Source organism: Lepidochelys kempii, chromosome 2 (assembly GCF_965140265.1).
Source record: "Lepidochelys kempii isolate rLepKem1 chromosome 2, rLepKem1.hap2, whole genome shotgun sequence".
Taxonomy (NCBI): Eukaryota; Metazoa; Chordata; order Testudines; family Cheloniidae; genus Lepidochelys; species Lepidochelys kempii.
In genome coordinates, this window is record NC_133257.1 from 56,999,062 (window position 1) to 57,005,480 (window position 6,419).

The 6,419-nt window shown below is 40.0% G+C and overlaps 1 long non-coding RNA gene across 1 annotated transcript in view; it reads right to left on the reverse strand.

Annotated features, from left to right (window-relative positions):
- LOC140906601 (uncharacterized) overlaps window positions 1-5,612 on the reverse strand; it is a 49,806-nt gene extending 44,194 nt beyond the window's left edge. The window contains exon 1 of the long non-coding RNA XR_012157163.1: window positions 5,431-5,612. This is a non-coding gene — a long non-coding RNA (uncharacterized lncRNA). The remainder of the gene's footprint in view (window positions 1-5,430) is intronic.
- Window positions 5,613-6,419: the final 807 nt, after the last annotated feature.

Consider the following 6,419-nt stretch of genomic DNA (forward strand, 5'->3'; position numbering starts at 1 on the left):
CCTTGAAGACTGACCTTAGTACCCTGCCAGCCCCAAATTCACCCTAAAATCATCCTGCTGCAAGGACTAGGTCCTCTCACTGGACCCTCACAGAAAGGGTGTTAGTGTCACTGCCTCTAGACACTCAGTGTAACATGTCAACCTGTCAGCTTCCTAGAAGCACACACTATTGAACTCACTCAGCACTGATGATTTATAATGAAAGCAAAACAAGTGTATTAGCAAAAGAGCATGGCTTAGGGGATACCAGGTAAAAGAGAAATATAAAGATGGTTACAAGCAAATAAAAGTGAAAAGATGCATCTAAAAGTCTAAAACTTAATCTAGCAAGGCCGAGTCTTTGTTCAAGATGGTTTCTCTCAGCCACAGTCTCCTTTCTAGCCTTTACTGGCCAGCACCCATCACAGAGACCAAAACACTTGGTTTCTTTGTCTCCTTAAGATGAAGGGTCACTTAAGGGTTCACTCCTGCTCTTTCTATAGTTCAGTGAACTTTTGAAATGTATTCATCTGGAGAGTTCCCCCGGATAGCGTTCATTAGTGCATGCTGAGTAAAGGAGCCATGAGAATTAGAGGATAAGGCTCCATTCTGGCTCCTCCCCCGCCGGTGGTTGCTACTATACAAAGTATCTCTTCCTGCTGAAACATCGGATACAAATGAATTGCCCATTGAATTTGGCCACATGGTCTGAGGTGTCTGCCTCTTTCCTTTGTCTGGAGAAATTCCTTTAATCAACTCCCCTGACATGCCTAGTTTAAAACACCTTTTAGTCATGGACTTTAAAAGCATAATATCAGTGAGTATCCAAAATTTCACATAAAACATTGTTATATATATTTTACAATGAAATTGTTGACCAGTATGTTATTAGTTTTCAAATGATACCTCACAAGACATATTTTGTACAAAAGAAAACATAGCATTAGTGTGTAGGGTATAAATATAGGGGTGTCTAGGGTCACAACAGGGTCTGATTGATTCTTTGTCTGAACATGACCCACACAATGCAGTTCAGCTGGGGCCTCTAGGTACTACTGCAAAACAAACAAGACTCAGAATCCTGGCACAGTTGAAGATTTCAGCCAGAAAACTAACTCTCCACACCTCTGAAGGACCAATGTAAAGTATATTTTCTCTTTTGTAAAGGACTAAACGGAAGTAAGAATTGCTCATCTGTTGGGTATCAGCCATCAAGAAGGTACATTTTCTTAACATGACTAGAAAAGAGAACTAAATTTAAGCTAAGAACTAACGTACGTCAAGCAAACCAGACTGGCAGTTCCTGGCTGAGAAAAGGATCCAGTAGCAAAGATGTCAGAAAACTCTTCTGAAATCTGCAATGCTACAAAGCTATGCCAGGGAAAGAAAGCAACGCTTAAGTCTAGAAAACACATCTCAGGAAGCTTTCTCCAAGTAGCATCATGGGAACAAGTCTAGTAATCTGCAAGGGAGAGAAATTAAGGAAACAGATATAATCATAAAACAATGACAGAGGAGCAGTTTGGAGTTTGTAAACTTGGCAAACATGCTTTGCTGTTTTCAAACCCTTTCATAAACTATTTCTTTTAGCATGAATACAGTAGTAAATATCTGAACTCCTTGGTATTAAAGAAATCTCACACTTGTTTACTGAGAGAGATCTCACCTGTTGGCTGTGGTAATAAACCTGCTGCCTCAGTTTCTCTTGTTAGTATATTAATTAGAGCTGGTGGAAAATTTTCTGACAGAACATTTTTCCCATCAGAATATCTTGATTCATCAAAATCAAGTGTTCTGCAGGAACTTTCAACTGAAACCAAGTTCCCTGCCAACTGACATGCCTATTTGTCTCCTTCCTTAGCAGCCCTCCTGACAGGCTGCAGCAGAGCCAGGACACACAGGGTTTCCAGGCTCCTGGGAAGCAGATTTCATTTCAGAAGCACTAAAATTATCCTCCTGTTTATTTAGCTCTTCAGCTAAACTCAAACTCCACCTACTGTAGCCAAGCATAAGTCAAGGCCAAGCTTTCCCCAGTCTTGCCTTGGGTGCAGGCAAGTTGCTGGGAGTCTGCATTCAGCTCCCATTTTGGGCATGGAGGGGAGATTCCACCTTGTGCCCCTAAAATTTGAACAGATGTCCACTTTGGACTTTACAGCCCCATTGTCCTTTTACCTCAGATCACTGTCATAATCTTATTTCAAGCCCCTCTCCTACTCTGGGCTCCTAACACAAAATCTTAACTATCAACAAAAGTTACACTACTAGTAAATGTTAAAAGCTTCTTTCCCCAGGTCCATAAGCCCACTAACTGTCTCTAGATCTGTGGAGTTATTTATCCTGTTTCAAGTGACTGACTGATTCCTGCAGGGAACTGCTTATATAGCCTACTCCACCCTTATCAGCATGCTGTGCTGCAGAGACCCAGGAACTGCAACTCCTAGCCTGGGCTATAACTAGGGCCCTACCAAATTCACAGCCATGAAAAATGCATCACGGACTTGAAATCTGTTTTCCACCACAAAATCTGGTCTTTTATGTACTTCTGCCCTATACTATACTGATTTCACAGGGGTCAGGGACACTAGCATTTCTCAAACTGGGGGTCCCAACCCAAAAGAGGGCTGTGGCGGGATTGCAAGGTTATTGTAGGGGGGTTGTGGTATTGCCCCCTTATTTCTGTGCTGCTTTCAAAGCTGGGTGTCTGGAAAGCAGCGGCTGCTGGCAGGTGCTCAGCTCTGAAGGCAGCACCACCAGCAGAAGCAAGAGTGGCAATGAGCAGCTAGAGAGTGGCGGCTGCTGGCTGAGGGGCCAAGGGTCCAGTTCTGAAGGCATCAGCACAGAAGTAAGGGTGGGAATACCATACCATGCCACCCGTACTTGTGCTGCTGCTGGTGATGGCGCTGCCTTCAGAGCTGGGCTCTTGGCCAGCAGCTGCCACTCTCCGGCTGCCCAGCTCTGAAAGCATCACTGCCACCAGAAGCAGCACAGAAGTAAGGGTGGCAATACCACAACCCCCCTACAATAATTTTGCAATGCCCCCACTACCCCGTTTCGGGTCAGGACCCTTACAGTTACAATACCATGAAATTTCAGATTTAAATATCTGAAATCATGAAAATTATTATTTTAAAATCCTATAACTGTGAAATTGACCAAAATGGACCATGAATTTGGTAGGGCCCTAGCCATAACCAAGAAACAAGCAGGCTAGATTTGGAGTTTGTAAAAGGCCCTTATACTACTGTATTATTGTAATAGCAATTCAACATAAATATGTATTATGTGTGCCTGAATTGTTGCACAAGGAAATTGTTAATTACTAAGAGCATATTTGATTTTGTTGTTTGATCTGTCCATTTTTAGGACAATTTGATATATGTAGTATCCTGATATGATTAACAGTAGAATAAACAGAGCAACTGAGACTTCACAAGTCTCTGTACAGTTACCTGAATTGACAACTGAAGGCAAAAAAAAGTCACATTCGCTTGTATTTAATGGGAGTGATTAGTCAAGACTTTTAGAAGTAATAATGCAGGGAATCAGAAGAGATTTTATTATCACAAGTTATGCTTAGATAAGTGATTTTATAAAAATAGTAGCTTTTTACTCAACGATATACTCGTTATGTATATTCAGCCATTTCTGCTTTCTTTAGCAACAGTGAGTTTTTACTATTTTTACTCATGTTAGAGCCAATACAGCTGTGGCAGAAAAAGAAAAAAAGACAGACAGACACACATAGATTCTACTCTGTTGCATACCCTCAAACAGAAATGTTATCTATAATTGAAAGTTATCTGTGAATCAGCTTGACTTTCAGATCCCAGGGTGAGATTGCAAGACTCAAGGTTATAAACACAAGGATTTGGGTTGTTTTGATTAAAATAAATAAAATAAATAAGAACATTGTATGGCTCCTGAATTTTATTTGTTTTAGAGACAAGAAATGCAGAACTGGGCAATGCCATTTTTAAAGAATAAATCACACTTTTAAATAGAATCTGTAGGCAATGAGGATCTCTCCTAAAGAGGAAAAATGGAAACATAATACAAAGAATACAAGCACTGAGCTACAATCAATGGGCATTGTAAGTAGTCAGCACCTACCACTCGAGATCAGACCCCTAATTGGGATAATTGTTTGGCTCAGAGTTTTAGATCCACTCTTCATGATTTTGTCAGTCATTAATTGGTGGTTCTTCCTGAAACCAAAAAGTGCATCAGTGCACAGTAAGATTCTGGCCACTTGTTCAGGCCTTTTTGTCTTTGTGGTAGGCTGCTACTACAACAGTAACTTTGATTTGATGACCAAGTGTATGCATAAAAATCCCAGGAAGCCTGGAAAGGTTAAAATTGCAATATGAGTTAAAATCACTATTACAATCAATGTAAAATCAACATTAACATATTAATATATCTGCTGACCATAAGCTGCCCTCAGATCCTAGTTTATATGGAAAACTGTCTATACAAAAATGGTGGTGGCTTTGTCGTCATGTGGGCCAAAGTCTCATTTCAAGGTAAGACCACGGACTTCAGAGAAGTTGCCTCAGTGTCGCTGAGATGAGAAACTGGATCATCAGCTGTTATCACGGTCCCTTCTTTCTAGAATCCTGGTATGAAGGAATCAAAAGTCTCCTAACATGTCCCCAACTATCTATGGTAAGTCCTATGTTAGGTATTTACAAAATAGACTGTAAGAACTCCAAAAACTCACAAGCCCCTAAAAAGACCAATAGCTTTTAAGGGCTAGGATAATTGTTCAAAGGCCAAATATTCTATTACAGGTCATGTTTTAAAAACATTTCCTGAACAGGTAATGCATATTTCGAAAAGTCCCTAACCCAGCAATAATAATTCCAAAAGGCTGCATAGTAAGTCCCATTTTCTGCTGTCCGTCGTGTTATATGGATCTGAAATATCAGCATAATTTCATAAGAAATGCATAAACAACCTCGCATATAAATTAAGCAGAGCTGATCTCCCCAGTCAGAAAATAAGTATACCTCTCACTCTGAGTTGCTAGTAGGGGAGATGAGGGAAGAGATAAAATTGATCGAAATGAGTCATATTTAGCAGATTACACTAGAAAAAATAAGGATTACAAAGAATAGCTATATAACAACTATTGGGCAACATAGCTTTGCTCCTCTTCAAGACTTATTACAATTTGTGTCTAATCCATGTGCTCAAAATGATTCATCAGATGGAAGCAAAGTATATTTAAATAATTCATAAATGTAAGAAGTCTCATCATTCTGATGGTGACAGTTTCATCATATATATGCTAATATTCATCCATAGCAGTCTTCAGTGCTCTCTTCTTGACCAGATCTAGTTATATGATCCGAATGTAATTTGGAGTGAAGTGCTCTTTCAGTCTTTGCTCAAAAAACACCTGACACACTATACATTACAGCTATTCAATAAGAAAGGATTTGAAGTTACCTGTGATGAACACATTGGATATACAGATCAAAGCAGAAAAAATGCCAGGTGTACAGATGACCAGCTCTTCATGAGCTCTTCTTTTCATTCTAATTTCCCTTGGAACAGTGGAGCAGCAGCACCTGCTGATTTGCATGTGTTTCATCATGCCCATTCTAGCGCATCCCAAAATGGGATTAACCTTGAAGGACTGTGGATTTTGTAGTTTTCACTCTGCCATAGAGTAGACTCTGTGGTGTACTAAGGACTGTATTGGAATTGCAAGGAATCAGTTCAACAGTGTGGGGATGGAGGGAGATGGGGGGCAATTGCCTGTTTTTGCTTGCACGCTAGGGGACTCCGGAGTGAAGTATGTGATCAGAGGAGCCTGGAAAGAACCAGACTAAACCAAGGTGGGGTGAGTTGTGCCTCTGTGCCTTATGGAGCAGCCTACTTTGTCTCTCCCTGTTTTGAGTTACTATGTATTAGTCTGGATTCTAAAAATAAAAATAGTGTTGCAATGCAACCTTCAGCAAGAGTATCTAACTTATCTGTGCTTACTCCATGAACAGAACAGAATTATAAATAAAAAATTTCAATCCAAGTTTTCTTTTTTCACTCATATCCTTCCTACAGACTCAAAATGAAAGTTCCTTCCAGAACACCCTGCCATGGATGCTCATCTGAGCACCGAGCATCCACTTGAAAATTTCAAAATCATGCTGTCAAACCCAAGTGATGCTGTCATTCCATAGCATTCTGTAGTGATCTGCATAACTGTCAGATCACTTTCAAAGCGATTACTTTAAATTCATGCTTCCCAAAAATCAGTGTTCAATTAATTCACATACTTTAAAAACGGTGTATATTCATACAGACACCAAACCAACATGAAATCAAAGATTAGATGCATCCTTATTAAGGAGACCTCTAATAAAACAGGTTGAGTGGACATTGCTTGGGAGGATATATTTTTCCCCATGGATTGCATTATGCCTACTTTTACTGTA